The sequence below is a fragment of the Pongo pygmaeus genome, chromosome 20 (genome assembly GCF_028885625.2).
Source record: "Pongo pygmaeus isolate AG05252 chromosome 20, NHGRI_mPonPyg2-v2.0_pri, whole genome shotgun sequence".
NCBI classification, from domain to species: Eukaryota; Metazoa; Chordata; class Mammalia; order Primates; family Hominidae; genus Pongo; species Pongo pygmaeus.
Window position 1 is genome coordinate 1085761 of NC_072393.2, and position 15726 is coordinate 1101486.

Genomic DNA, 15726 nt, shown 5'->3' on the forward strand with positions numbered 1-15726 from the left:
TGGGCTGCTGGGACATCCACCCTTTCACCCCCATGCTGACTCCAACATCACATTGCTGTCAGCCTGGCTGTCCGAAAAAGAACGGACCTGGGGCCGGGCGCAGTGGCTCACGCCTGTAATCCCAGCTACTCAGGAGGCTGAGGCAGAAGAATCCCTTGAACCAGGGAGGTGGAGGTTGCAGTGAGCCGAGATTATGCCACTGCACTCCAGCCTGGGCGACAGAGTGAGACCACCATCTCAAAAAAGAAAAAAAAAAAGGCCGGGCGTGGTGGCTCATGCCTGTAATCCCAGCTACTCAGGAGGCTGAGGCAGAAGAATCGCTTGAACAAGGGAGGCGGAGGTTGCAGTGAGCCGAGATTGTGCCACTGCACTCCAGCCGGGGTGACAGAGTGAGACCCCATCTCAAAAAAGAAAAAAAGAAAGGCCGGGCACGGAGGCTCACGCCTGTAATCCCAGCACTTTGGGAAGCTGAGATGGGCGGATCACGAGGTCAGGAGATCGAGACCATCCTGGCTAACACAGTGAAACCCTGTTTCTACTAAAAATACAAAAAATTAGCCGGGCGTGGTGGCGGGCACCTGTAGTCCCAGCTACTCGGGAGGCTGAGGCAGGAGAATGGCGTGAACCCGGGAGGCGGAGCTTGCAGTGAGCCGAGATTACGCCGCTGCACTCTAGCCTGGGCGACAGAGCGAGACTCCATCTCAAAACAAACAAACAAAAAAAACAGACTGGGCACGGTGGCTCAGGCCTGTAATCCCAGCAGTTTGGGAGGCCGAGGCTGGCAGATCACCTGAGATCATCCTGGCCAACCCAGGCTGACCAACCCAATTTTTTTTCTTTACTGAAAAAAAAAAAAAAAAAAATATATATATATATATATATATATAGGAGGCTGAGACAGGAGAATCACTTGAATCAGGAGGCAGAGGTTGTAGTGAGCCGAGATTGTGCCACTGCACTGCATCCTGGGCAAGAGAGGGAGACTCAGTCTCAAAAAAAAATTTAAAAAAAAAGAAAAAAAACTAGAAAAATTAGCTGGTCGTGGTGGTGGGCACCTGTAATCCCAGCTACTTGGGAAGCTGAGGCAGGATAATCACTTGAACCAGGGAGGTGGAGGTTGCAGTGAGCCAAGATTGCACCACTGCACTCCAGCCTGGGTAACAGAGCGAGACTCCATCTCAAAAAAAAAAAAAAAAAAAAAAAAAAAAAATGTACCTGCTCTTCTCGCCAATTAGGACAGGACATCGGGAACCTAGAAAATTTGACCAACACGGAAAAGCACCCCAAACCAAACCACACAGCAAAACTCAGACTCCTAGCACCTCCACCCAGAACCAATACTGTTTATACGATTCCAGTCATGACTCGGCGCGTGTATCCAGGCGTGGACGCATACACGTGCACCTTCTTTTCTCAAAGAGTGATGTTTTAGCTGCTAATTTGTACCTATTTATCACTTAACACTGTATTAATATCGCTGCTCTTTTCCCATGTAAACTAGTCTTCTGGGACAGAATTTGTTTTTATTTTTATTACAAAATTTTTTTTTGAGACACAGGCTTGCTCTATCATCCAGGCTGGAATGCAGTGGCATGATCTCATCTCACTGCAACCTCTGTCTCCCGGATTCAAACGATTCTCCTACCTCAGCCTCCTGAGTAGCTGGGATTACAGGTGCACACCACCCTCGACTAATTTTTGTATATTTACTAGAGATGAGGTTTCGCCGTGTTGGCCAGGCTGGTCTCAAACTCCTGATCTCAGGTGATCCACCCACCTTGGCCTCCTAAAATGTTGGGATTACAGGCATGAACCACCGTGCCCAGCCTTATTTTGACTTTCAGAGATGGGAGTCTCACTGTGTTGCCCAGGTTGGCCTCAAACTCCCGGGCTCAAGTGATCCTCCCACTTCGGCTTCCCAAAGTGCTGGGATTACAGGCGTGAGTCACTGCGCCCGGCCCTGAGTTTTTAATCTTTGGCTTCTAGCAAGGTGCTGCTTCCTTTTACCTTCTAGAATATTCTCTGCCACAAACAAGATTAAAGTCTCCAACAACAAAACAAAACAAAAAACACTTCCAAACTGCAACTCATTGAGAGACAGCAGAGGCTTGTTTCAGATTCCATTTGGGAAGGGGAGGTAGGGTGGGTGCTTCTTCGAGAAAGACCCTGGTGTCGGGGAGGTGGGCTGAGGTTGGAGAGGGGGCACCCACAGCGGCCAGGTGGGAAGAAGCCTGCTTAGGAGCCGAGATCTCCACGTGGCCGCCATGGACTGGGGGTCACTCTGTGCCCGAGATGTCTTCGGAGACTCCAGCTATAAAAAGCTGTGTGGGGCTGGGCGCGGTGGCTCACACCTGTAATCCTGGAACTTTGGGAGGCTGAGGTGGGCGGATCATGAGGTCAGGAGTTTGAGACCATCCTGGCCAACATGGTGAAACCCCATCTCTACTAAAAATACAAAAAATGGCTGGGCACGGTGGCTCACACTTGTAATCCCAGCCCTTTGGGAGGCCAAGATGGGCAGATTACCTGATGTCAGGACCAGCCTGACCAACATGGAAAAACCCTGTCTCTACTAAAAATACAAAATTGGCCGGGTGTGGTGGCTCACACCTGTAATCCCAGCACTTTGGGAGGCTGAGGCGGGTGGATCACGAGCTCAGGAGTTCGAGACCATCCTGGCCAACATGGTGAAACCCCGTTTCTACTAAAAATACAAAAAATGGCTAGGCACAGTGGCTCACGCCTGTAATCCCAGCACTTTGGGAGGCCGAGGTGGGTGGATCACAAGGTCAGGAGATGGAGACCATCCTGGCTAACACAGTGAAGCCCTATCTCTACTAAAAATACAAAAAATTAGCCGGGCGTGGTGGTGGGCGCCTGTAGTCCCAGCTGCTCGGGAGGCTGAGGCAGGAGAATGGCGTGAACCCGGGAGGTGGAGCTTGCAGTGAGCTGAGATCACGCCACTGCACTCCAGCCTGGGCGACAGAGCAAGACTCCGTCTCAAAAAAACAAAAACAAAAACAACAACAACAACAATAAAAAATTAGCCGGGCATGGTGGTGCACACCTGTGGTCCCAGCTACTCCGGAGGCTGAGGCAGGAGAATCGCTTGAACCCGGGAGGTGGAGGTTGCAGTCAACCAAGATTGTGCCACTGCACTCCAGCCTGGGCGACAGAGCGAGACTCCGTCTCAAAACAAAAACAAAAACAAAAACAAAAAACAAAACAGCTGTGTGGATTCCTCCGAGGCACGCTGGGCCTCGGGAGTCCGGAGTGGAGGCTAGGGGCTGCCTGGGGAGGGGCTGGAAGGGAAGCGGCAGACAATGGGCTGGGCTGCATCCCTCCCCTGGTTCCAGTTCCCCCCAAATCAGATGGACACAGCTGCAGAAAGCTGTGACAATGCCTGCTGTCGTCCCGTGTTTTCTGCTGTCCCCGCCTCCGTTGTCTGGGTCCCCTGGGGCAGCTGTGGAAATTGGGGGTTGAGAGCCCTTCCAGGCAGGCTGTCTTTGTGGCTGTTTCAAGCATCCTTTGGGAGACAGTAGGGGACACCTTCCCTTCCGCCCTCTGGACAAGGCAGGGGTGACAGCGTCGGTGCGTGTACCGGGCTCTCGGGAAGGAGGAGGGGGCCTGGCTCCTGGTTCCTTGTCCCTTGTCCCTGCTCAGTCCTGGTTGCAGGCATTGTGGGCACCGCCCGTGCTACCCACAGGAAGATTATTGTCCGCAGCAGCATCCTGAGCTGTGAACTGCGTTTATTTCCCCGTGGGGACGTGGGGTCTCCCTGATGTCGAGAGAGGCGGTGTCACACGGGCATTTAACACACCACTGCCATGGGATTGGGACTGGGATTGGGATCAGCCCAGCCCCTTGGGGGATGTGGCAGGAGAGGGGCTTGGGAACGCACCAGCAGCCTAGCCCTGGAAGCTGTGTGTTGCAGATTATGGAAAATGCTGCGGCACTCAGAACGAAACATCTGAAAATGGTGTTGAAAGAAAACAAGGACCTATCACTTCTGTGAATGTTCCCAGCAAGGACTCTCAGGCTACGATGAGTTGTTTTTGTATTTTTTTTTTTTTTTTTTTGAGATGGAATCTCGCTCTGTCGCCGTGGCTGGAGTGCAGTGGTGCAATCTCGGCTCATTGCAACCTCTGCCTCCCGGGTTCAAGCGATTCTTCCACCTCAGCCTCCTGAGTAGCTGGAATTACAGTCACCTGCCACCATGCCCGGCTAATTTTTATATTTTTAGTAGAAACAGGGTTTCACCATCTTGGCCAGGCTGGTCTTGAACTCCTGATCTCAAGTGATCTGCCCGTCTCAGCCTCCCAAAGTGCTGGGATTACTGGCGTGAGCCACCACGCCTGGCCCGGCAGTGATGAGTTTTAAAGAATATACAGGTTATTTTGTTTTTATTATTTATTTATTTATTTTTGAGATGGAGTCTCGCTCTGTCACCCAGGCTGGAGTGCAGTGGCACAATCTTGGCTCACTGCAGCCTCCAACTTTCAGGTTCAAGCAATTCTCCTGCCTCAGCCTCCCGAGTAGCTGGGATTACAGGCACCCGCCACCACATCCAGCTAATTTTTTGTATTTTTAGCAGAGACGGGGTTTCACCGTGTTAGCCAGGATGGTCTCGGTCTCCTGACCTCGTGATCTGCCCACCTCGGCCTCCCAAAGTGCTGGGATTACAGGTGTAAGCCACCGCGCCCAGCCTCAAAAACATTTTTTCAAATGAAATTAAAAAAAAAAAAAACCCAGCCTGGGCATGGGGGCTCACACCTATAATCCTAGTACTTTGGGAGGCTGAGGCAGGTGGATCACTTGAGGTCAGGAGTTTGAGACCAGCCTGGGCAACATAGAAAAACCCCATCTCTACAAAAAAGAAAACATGAGCTGGGTGTGATGGTGCACGCCTGTAATCCCAGCTACTTGGTAGGCTGACGTGGGAGGATCGCTTGAGCCCAGGAGGTTGAGGCTGCAGTGAGCCATGATTTTGCCACTGCACTCTAGCCTGGGCAATGGAGTAAGACTCTGCCTGGAAAAAAAAAAGATTTGTCTGTGTCTGCACGCGTGTGTGTTTTGCTCTTGTTGCCCAGGTTAGAGTGCAGTGGCGCAATCTCGGCTCACTGCAACCTCTGCCTCCCAAGTTCAAGTGATTTTCCTGCCTCAGCCTCCCAAGTAGTTGGGATTACAGGCATGCGCCACCACGCCCGGTAATTTTTGTATTTTTAATAGAGACAGGGTTTCTCCATGTTGGCCAGGCTGGTCTCGAACTCCCAACCTCAGGTGATCCACCTATCTCAGCCTCCAAAAGTGTTAGGATTACAGGGGCGTTAGCCACTGTGCCCAACCATATTTATGTATTTATTAAATAAAATGAATAAAATAGCTGGTCACCATGGCTCATGCCTGTAATCTCGGCACTTTGGGAGGCCCAGATCAGCAGCACTTTGCACGTTGTGCCTGTTGGCCTCGGTTTCCCTGTTAAAAACTTGTGATGGTTGCATGGAGCCCAGATCCATGAATAAAACACAAGGTCTGGAGTTAGTGCTTCCTCTCCTACAGCGAATGCATAATCAGCCCAAAACTGCCGCGACGAGGCGGCCGAGGCGGCTGCACCCCAGCAGCGATCAATGATTCATGGCTCGATCTGCTAATTGCCTCTCGGGCCCGGCTTCGGGCTGATGCGTTTGACAACGCGAGGAGTCTGAGACCTGCATTAGGCACTCAGCGGACCCCGCCGCCCCGGAGGGCGAGACTGCTTCCCCCTCCTGGGGGTGATCCGTCATTTCATCCACAGGGGAGTTGGGGGCCTGGGGGGGCAAGAGAGAGGCTGGATGCCTGGGCCCTGTTTGTAAACAGCATCGATTTCTGAGCTAAGATGCGGCGGCCAGGCCGGACCAGGGCTGTGTTCACAGTCGTGGAGGGGTCTGCCAGCCGTGGCCCTGCTATGGAACCTTGGGTGGGGCTGGGGAACAGGACCTCCTGCCTCACCTCAGACAGCCCCTCCTGGGCCAGACGCGGTGGCTCACGCCTGTAATCCCAGCACTTTGGGAGGCCGAGGCGGGCGGATCACGAGGTCAGGAGATGGAGACCATCCTGGCTAACAAGGTGAAACCCCGTCTCTACTAAAAATACAAAAAATTAGCTGGGCTTGGTGGCTGGCGCCTGTAGTCCCAGCTACTCGGGAGGCTGAGGCAGGAGAATGACCTGAACCCGGGAAGCGGAGCTTGCGGTGAGCCGAGATCGTGCCATTGCACTCCAGCCTGGGGGACAGAGTGAGACTCCGTCTCACAAACAAAAAAAAAAAAAAAAAAAAAAAAAAAGACAGCCCCTCCTCCAGCTGCTGGCTACAGTCGTTCATGCGTCACTTGGAGGCAGAGCGGGATTTCTGGAGGATGGCTGGTGCCCGGAACCTGCCGCAGCTTACAGGGCCCTGGTCCCTGTGGATGCTCCAGCTTCTCCTTAGAGCTCCCTGGCTAAGATGGACCCGCAAGTGTGTTTTGTTTTTGTTGCTATTTTTGGAGACGGAGTTTCGCTCTGTCGCCCAGGCTGGAGTGCGGTGGCGTGATCTTGGCCCACTGCAACCTCCACCTCCCAGGTTCAAGCAATTGTCCTGCCTCAGCAACCTGAGTAGCTGGGATTACAGGTATGTGCCACCACACCCGGCTAATTTTTGTATTTTTTAATAGAGACAGGGTTTCACCATGTTGGTCAGGCTGGTCTCAAACTCCTGACCTCAGGTGATCCGCCTGCCTTGGCCTCCCAAAGTGCTGGGATTACAGGCATAATTTTTGTATCTTTTCGTAGAGATGGGGTTTCACCATGTTGGCCAGGCTGGTCTTGAACTCCTGACCTAAGGTGATATGCCCGCCTCGGCCTCTCACACTGTTAGGATGGCAGGTGGATCGCAGAGTCTTGCTCTGTTGCTCAGGCTGGAGTGCAGTGGCAAAATCATGGCTTACTGAGCCACCGTGCCTGGCTTGTCTCGTATTCTTACTGCTACGTCCAGCAGCGCTGTCTGGACAGGCCTAGGACCTGCCATCTCCTTGGGTCAGGCTCAGGCCTCTTTGTCCACTTCTGGGCTCCTCCTGGCATGTACTCTGTGGAATGAAGCCTGGAGCAGCTCTAATTTTTTTTTTTTTTTTTTGTTTTGAGACAGAGTCTCGCTCTGTCACCCAGGCTGGAGTTCAGTGGCGCAATCTCGGCTCACTGCAAGCTCCGCCTCCCGGGTTCACGCCATTCTCCTGCCTCAGCCTCCCGAGTAGCTGGGATTACAGGCGCCCTCCAACACACCCGGCTAATTTTTTGTATTTTTTTAGTAGAGACGGGTTTTCACCATGGTCTCAATCTCCTGACCTGGTGATCCACCCGCCTCGGCCTCCCAAAGTGCTGGGATTACAGGCGTGAGCCACCGCACCCGGCCCTGGAGCACCTCTTGAGGTGTGTTGGCCCCTCGGGCCCACTGGCCCTGGGTCACCTTGGGTGTCCACCCACAATCGTGCAGCAGGAGGCCGTTCTCAGCAAGACCCGCCCTCATCCCAGCGTCGCTCAACCGCTGCTGGGAACGCCCTCTGCTCCCAGTGAGAGAAGGGGCTGGTGGCACATGAGGACCCTGGCCCAAGGGAGCCCTGGAGACGCTGTGAGTTCGCACATCTAGGGATGCTGGTAAAGCTTTGCACAGGCCTGGCAAGGAGGAAGCGGACTCCTCACCCTGTCGGGCACTAGGCAGGTCCCCAAATAGCATCAGAGAAACCTGCTTCCCCAAACGAACACTGAGTGAAGCCGTCACTTGCCCGGAGGTGAAAATGTACATGGTTTCAAAATAGATTTGGGGCCAGCGTGGGCGACAGACACAGACAGGCACACACATGGGCTACCCGGGCTGGGGTGCGATGACGCCGTTGCCCCTGCTTACAGAAAGGCATCCCCCCAGCTCAGCACAGGCCAGGGACCACCACCCAAACACGGTCACCAGCAGCGGCAGGAGGGAAGCAAGGAGACCCCCTTTTCCCGGGGCCAGGAGACCAGGTCGTGCCTCCAAAGCCTCCAGCTTGGGGTACCTGTGCCATTAGCGAGTGCCTCTCGGCCGCCCCCCCAGGAGTCAGCAGGCTGACTGCCCCACGGCAGAGGAATGGCTGTTTAAAGCACTCTGTGGAACTTTTCTTCTTCTTCCTATTATTATTTATTTTATTTTTCAGATGAAGTCTTTCTCCGTCACCCAGACCAGAGTGCAGTGGCAGGATCTTGGCTCACTGCAACCTCCACCTCCTTGGTTCGAGCAATTCTCCTGCTTCAGCCTCCCAAGTAGCTGGGATTACAGGCGCGCGCCACCACGCCCGTCTAATTTTTGTGTTTTTAGTAGAGACGGTTTCACCATGTTGGCCAGGCTGGTCTCGAACTCCTGACGTCAAGTGATCCGCCCACCTCAGCCTCCCAAATTGCTGGGAGTACAGGCATGAGACACCAGACCCGGCCCTTCTTCTTTCTATTATTAATAGACTTTATCTTATTTTTATTATTTATTTATTTATTTATTTATTTATTTATTTATTTATTTTTTATTTTCCTTTTCTTTTTGAGACAGGGTCTCACTCTGTCACCCAGGCTGGAGTGCAGTAGAACAATCTTGGCTCACTGCAGCCTCGACCTCCCGGGACTCACGTGATCCTCCAATCTCAGCCTCCCGAGTAGCTGGGATTACAGGCGCATGCCACCACACCGGCTAATTTTTGTGTTTTTAGTAGAGACGGGGTTTCACCATGTTGGCCAGGCTGGTCTGGAACTCCTGAGCTCAGGTGATCCACCCACCTCGGCCTCCCAAAGTGCTGGGATTACAGGCATGCACTATCATGCCTGGTTACTTTGACTTTTTCTTAAAAAGGGGGTCTCACCATATTGCCCAGGCTAGACTCAAATTCCTGGGCTTGACCGTGCTTGGTGACTTTTGCCTTTAATCTGAACACTTTGGGAGGCAGAGGTGGGAAGATTGCTTGAGGCCAGGAGTTCAAGAACAGCCTGGGTAACATTGTGAGACCCCCCCATCTAAATTTTTATTAAAAAGAAGGAAAACAAAAAAATTAAAAAACTCCTAGGCTCAAGTGATCCTCCTGCCTCAGCCTCCCTGGTAGAATAGATTTTTTAAACAATTTTTGGGACAGGCACCGTGACTCACGCCTGTAATCTCAATACTTTGGGAAGCTGAGGCGGGTGGATCACCTGAGGTCAGGAGCTTGAGACCAGCCTGGCCAACATGGTGAAATCCTGTCTCCACTAAAAATACAAAAATTAGCTGTGCATGGTCGCGCGCGCCTGTAGTCCCAGCTAGTCAGGAGGCTGAGGCAGCAGAATCACTTGAACCTGGGATTTCAGTGAGCCGAGTGCAACCCAGGTTGCAGTGAGCCGAGATCGCGCCATTGCACTCCAGCCTGGGCAACAGAGCGAGACAGGGCCTCGCTCTGTCCCCCAGGCTAGAGTGCGGTGGCGCGATCTCGGCTCACTGCAGCCTCGACTCTGGCCTCCGTCTCCTGAGTAGCTGGGACTACAGACGTCCACCACCATGGCCAGCTAATTTTTTCCATTTTTTTAAGAGCCGAGTCTCACTATGTTGCCTGGGCTGAGCCCGAACTCCGGAGCTCAAGCGATCTGCCCACCTCAGCCTCCCAAAGTGCTGGGATTACAGGTGTGAGCCACCACCCCAGCCGGTTTCTCCCTTTTAGAAAATTTACCACTAGGAGCCAAAATATTTTTTCCCAAGCTCGTTAGCCCTTTGTACTTCTGTTATCGTCCTCCTCATCTTTTTGGAATGACCATTTCTCTTGTCATGATCTGACACAGCTCTCTGGGATGGGGTTATTAAGCCCTTTCCAGCAAAAACTGCAAACATGTTTCCCAGTTGGGAGGGTGCTAAGGCATGTGTTACTCTGGTCCTGCTCCTGTGATACATTGTCTCCCAACTCCGGAGAAGGAGATCAGGGTTTCAGTTCCTGGATCTGTTTCTAGAGATGCCAGGTGGGAGTATGGTTTTAGAAAAGCAACTTGGGGCCGGGCATGGTGGCTCACACCTGTAATCCCAGCATTTTCGGAGGCTGAGGTGGGTGGATCACCTGAGGTCAGGAGTTCAAGACCAGCCTGGCCAACATAGTAAAACCCCGTCTCTACTAAAAATACAAAAATTAGCTGGGCGTGGTGGTGGGCACCTGTTGTCCCAGGTACTCGGGAGGCTGAGACAGGAGAATCACTTGAACCCAGGAGGTTCATCCCGGGAGGTTACAGAGCTGAGATCGTGCCACTGCACTCCAGCCTGGGCAACAGAGCGAGACTGTGTCTCAAAAAAGCTGGTTACAGTGGCTCACGCCTGTAATCTGAGCACTTTGGCAGGCTGAGGCAGGCAGATCACAAGATCAGGAGTTCAAGACCAGCCTGGCCAACATGGTGAAACCATGTCTCTACTAAAAATGCAAAATTTAGCTGGGCATGGTGGTGGGTGCCTGTAATCCCAACCACTCAGGAGGCTGAGGCAGGAGAATCGCTTGAACCCGGGAGGCGGAGGTTGCAGTGAGCCAAGATCATGCCATTGCACTCCAGCCTGGGTGACAGAGCGAGACTCCGTCTCAAAAAAAAAAAAAAAAAATAGCAAAGACAGGGAAAATCGGGGACATCGCCTATCCCGACCCCTGTGACTGACAGGCAGCCGTCACAGGGCATGGAAAGCACGGGGCAGTTGCGGGGACCGCCGTGTTCTCAGCCACCCACCCAGGGCCCCCAGCATCTCTCCAGCGTCTCCTCCATTTGAGCTCAAACATGGGCCCTTTCTACAATCAGCTTTGTTTGTGTGGTGTTTGGAATTGCCATCCTGGAGGCCCTGGGTACTGTTGTGATTCCTAGGCTGGTTTCCTCGGGGCTCCGTGTGGTGGGGGCCTCCAGCCAAGCTGCTGTAACAAAGACCACAAACCTGGTGGCTTGAAACGGCACACAGTCACCGTCTCATAGTCTGCAGGGCAGGGTCTCGCTCTGTCGCCCAGACTTGGGTGCAGTGGTGCAGTCGTGGCTCACTGCAGCCTCCACCACCTGGGCTGAAGTGATCCTCCCACCTCAGCCTCCCAGAGTGCCAGGACCACAGGTGTGACCACCACCACGGCTGGCCCAAATCACCCCTTTTTTATTTATTTATTTATATTTATTTAGGAGACGGAGTCTCGCTCTGTCACTCAAGCTAGAGTGCAGTGGTGCAATCTGGGCTCACTGCAACCTCCGCCCCCAGGTTCAAGCAATTCTACTGCCTCAGGCTCCCGAGTAGCTGGGATTACAGGTGCCCACCACCACGCCTGGCTAACTTTTGTATTTTTAGTAGAAACGTGGTTTCACCATGTTGGCCAGGCTAGTCTCAAACTCCTGACCTCAGGTGATCCACCCACCTTGGCCTCCCAAAGTGCTGGGATTACAGGCATGAGCCACCGCGCCCGGTCAAATTTCCCATCTTTAGAAAGAAACCAGGCATATTGGATCAGGGCCCACTGTACTCCAGAATGACCTCGTGTTAACTGATTACATCTTCAGAGACCCTATTTCCAGGTAAGGTCCTGGGGTTACAACTGCAGTCTGTGGATGATTTGTGGGGGACGTGGTTCCACCCTAGTGCCTGCCACCTGCCGTCTCTCTGTGGGTTTGATGCCCCTGGGGTGCCTGGCACCTCACTCTCAGCTGCTGCCAAAGCCCTTGTTGAACTTGTCAAGGTCGCCCTGGATTCTAATCACAACCCCCAGGCACTTCTTGGCATCAGGAACATTTCCTGCAGGTGGCCTGTGAAGGAGCTGGGAGCTGTGCTCAAATGCTTCCTCCTAATAAGCCCCCTCCATCCTGGGAACTGGCACTGTGTTGAGGAGACGGGAGAGACTCCAGGTCCGCAGGGGCACCATCCTGCCTGGAGGTTCAGGACTGCCACCATTCATCTCCGTGAGGAGCTGGAGCAGGCGTCCTGCCTTTCTGTGTCCTCTATGCTGGTGTTGAATAGAAGGCGTCCTGGCTGGGCAGGGTTCTTCAGGGAGCAGGTGAGCCAGCGTTCAGCCAGATTCTTGAAAACCCCCTGGGCCAGGCGCGGTGGCTCCCGCCTGTCATCCCAGTACTTTGGGAGGCCGAGGCGGGGAGATCACCTGAGGTCAGGCATTCGAGACCAGCCTGGCCAATGTGGTGAAACTCTGTCTCTGGTAAAAATACAAAAATTAGCCGGGCATGGTGGCGCGTGCCTGTAATCTAAAATACTCTGGAGGCTGAGGCAGGAGAATCACTTGAACTGGGAGGCAGAGGTTGCAGTGAGCCAAGATCGTGCCACTGCACTCCAGCCTGGGTGACAGAGCGAAACTCTGTCTCAAAAACAAAAACAAGAAAAACACTCCAGCCCCCACACCAGCATGGGAACTGCAGCGCCCGCGACACCTGGGTCACGGTGACTCCTGGAGGCTTTGCACGTTAAGCCGCCGCCTGCGCAGGGACACTGTGGTCACCTTCCCCCGCTGGAGCCCTGCGTCCCTCTCCTGTCTGTGCTTTGAGAGAGTTTTTTTCCCATTGCTTCTGGACCCCTGGGTTGTCCTACAGAATAGGAACACTCTCCTTCATTATGACAGAGGATGCAGAGCCACTCCCTGGCAGGCGTTCCCAGTCCCAGCAGGGGTTTGCAGAGACACAGTGTGCCGAAGGATTCTCCACGAGGAGATGGGTTCCAGATGCGTCAGGCCATCCCCTCTGCAAGGCCCTGTCCACAAAGAGCTTGGACCTGTGGGTCCCACAGCTCCCGCGAGTGACCACCGCCGTCCAGGGCCCCCCAAGCTGTTCACTCACGGGTCTGGGTGGAGGCAGACATCCTGGGAGGGGCCCCAGGGGTGTGGCCGAGGCTGCACAGAGGCCATTCCATGGCTCCTGGAGGGATGGGAGTTAGTCTTGGCTGGAGTGGAGGGTGGGGAACCCAGAGTCACTAGCACCCAGAGTCCGGGTGGGAAACGCCTGAGGCAGGGGCCCTGCTTCCACCCGTGCTGCAGGGGACACTCAGGGTCCTCCACCTGGGAGTGGCCACGCTGGTGGCCCTTTGCGGCCCTGCACACTACAGCCCCGCCAGCTTTGGGGGGGGCCTTTTAAAAAATTTTATTTAGCTGGGTGCGGTGGCGCACTGCTGTAACCCCAGCACTTTGGGAGGCCGAGGTGGGCGGATCACAAGGTCAGGAAATCAAGACCATCCTGGCTAACACGGTGAAACCCTGTCTCTACTAAAAATACAAAAAATTAGCTGGGCGTGGTGGCAGGCACCTGTAGTCCCAGCTACTTGGGAGGCTGACGCAGGAGAATAGCGTGAACCCGGAAGGCGGAGCTTGCAGTGAGCCGAGATCGCGCCACTGCACTCCAGCTTGGGCTACAGAGCAAGACTCCGTCTCCAAAAAAAAAAAAAAAAATTTATTTAATGGCTCACGCCTGTAATCCCAGCTCTTTGGGAGGCTGAGGCAGGTGGATCACGTGGTCAGGAGAGCAAGACCATCCTGGCCAACATGGTGAAACCCCATCTCTACTAAAAATACAAAATTAGCTGGGCGCGGTGGTGTGTACCTGTAGTCCCAGCTACTCGGGAGGCTGAGACATGAGAATCGCTTGAACTTGGGAGGCAGAGGTTGCAGTGAGCCCAGATCATGCCACTGCACTCCAGCCTGGGTGACAAGAGTAAGACTCCAACTCAAAAAAAAAAAAAAATTATTTAAAATGTTTTATTAGGCTTTCCCTATGTTGCCCCCGGTTGGTCTTGAACTCCCGGGCTCAAGCAATCCTCTTGCCTCAGCCTCCCAAAGTCTTGGAATTACAGGTGTGAGTCACTATGCCTAGCTTTTGAAACACGTTTTAATGTATTTTAAAACTTTTAATTCTGAAATAATTATAGAATCACAGAAAGGTGTAAAGAAACATAGAGGGGCCGGGCGCGGAGGCTCACGCCTGTAATCCCAGCACTTTGGGAGGCGGAGGCGGGTGGATCACGAGGTCAGGAGTTCGAGACCATCCTGGCTAACACGGTGAAACCCCTTCTCTACTAAAAATGCAAAAATTAGCCAGGCATGGTGGTGGGCGCCAGTAATCCCTCCTACTTGGGAGGTTGAAGCAGGAGAATTGCTTCAACCCAGGAAGCGGAGGCTGCAGTGAGCCGAGATCGCGCCATTACACTCCAGCCTGTGCAACAGAGCGAGATTCTGTCTGAAAAAAATAAAATAGGCTGGGCGTGGTGGCTCACGACTGTAATCCCAGTACTTTTGAGAGGCCAAAGCGGGTGGATCGCCTGAGGTGAGGAGTTCAAGACCATCTTGGCCAACATGGCGAAACCCCGTCTCTACTAAAAATACTAAAAAAAATTACCCTGCGTGGTGGTGTGGGCACCTGTAATCCTGGCTACTCATGAGGCTGAGGCAGGAGAATCACTTGAACCCAGGAGGCGGAGGCTGCAGTGAGCCAAGATCGCACCGTTGCACTCCATCCTGGGCAACAAGAAGGAAACTCTCATCTCAATAATAATAATAATAAAATAAGATAAAATAAAAATGCAAAAATCAGCCGGGTGTGCTAGCAGGCGCCTGTAATCTCAGCTACTTGGGAGGCTGAGACAGGACAATTGCTTGAACCCAGGAGGCGGAGGTTGCAGTGAGCTGAGATTGCACCATTGCACTCCAGCCAGGGTGACAGAGCAATACTCCATCTAAAAAAAAAAAAAAAAAGGAGCTCTCAAGCCAGAAAAAGATATGGAGAAACTGTAAATGCGTGTGACTACGTGAAGGAAGTCCATCTGAAAAGCCTCCGTGCTGCAGGATTCCAGCTATAGGACGTTCTGGAAAAAGGCTAAACTATAGAAACAGTAAAAAGATCAGAGGCTGCCAGGGGCCGGCGGAGGGAGGGATGAACAGGCAGAGCACAGAGGATTTTTAGGGCAGTAAAGCTATTCGGTCTGAGAGTGCAAGAACATGGTACCTTTATCAAATGCATAGAACAAGGCCAGGCGCGGTGACTCACGCCTGTAATCCCAGCACTTTGGGAGGCCAAGGTGGGTGGATCACCTGAGGTCAGAGTTCAAGACCAGCCTGAACAACATGGTGAAATCTCATCTCTACTGAAAATACAAAAAAAAAATTAGCCAGGTATAGTGGTGGTCACCTGTAGTCCCAGCTACCTGGGGGGCTGAGGGAGGAGAATCACTTCAACCCAAGAGGTAGAGGCTGCAGTGACCGACATTGCATCACTGCACTCCAGCCTGAGTGACAGAGCAGGACCCTGCTTCAAGAAAAAAAAAAAAAAAAAAGCCAGGCGCCGTGGCTCACACCTGTAATCCCAGCACTTTGGGAAGCCGAGGCGGGCAGTTCACCTGGGGTCGGGAGTTCGAGACCAGCCTGACCAACATGGAGAAACCCGTCTCTACTAAAAATACAAAATTAGCCGGAAGTGGTGCCGGGCACCTGTAATCCCAGCTACTCAGGAGGCTAAGGCAGGAGAATTGCTTGAACTCAGGAGGTGGAGGTTGCAGTGAGCCAAGATGGCATCACTGCACTCCAGCCTGGGTGCCAGAGTGAGACCCCATCTCCAAAAGAAAAGAAAAAAATAATTAGCTGGGTGTGGAGGTATGCACCTGTGGTCCCAGCTACTCGGGAGGCTGAGGTGGGAGGATCGCTTGAGCCCAGGAGGTCAAGGCTGCAGTGAGCTGTGATCATGCCACCA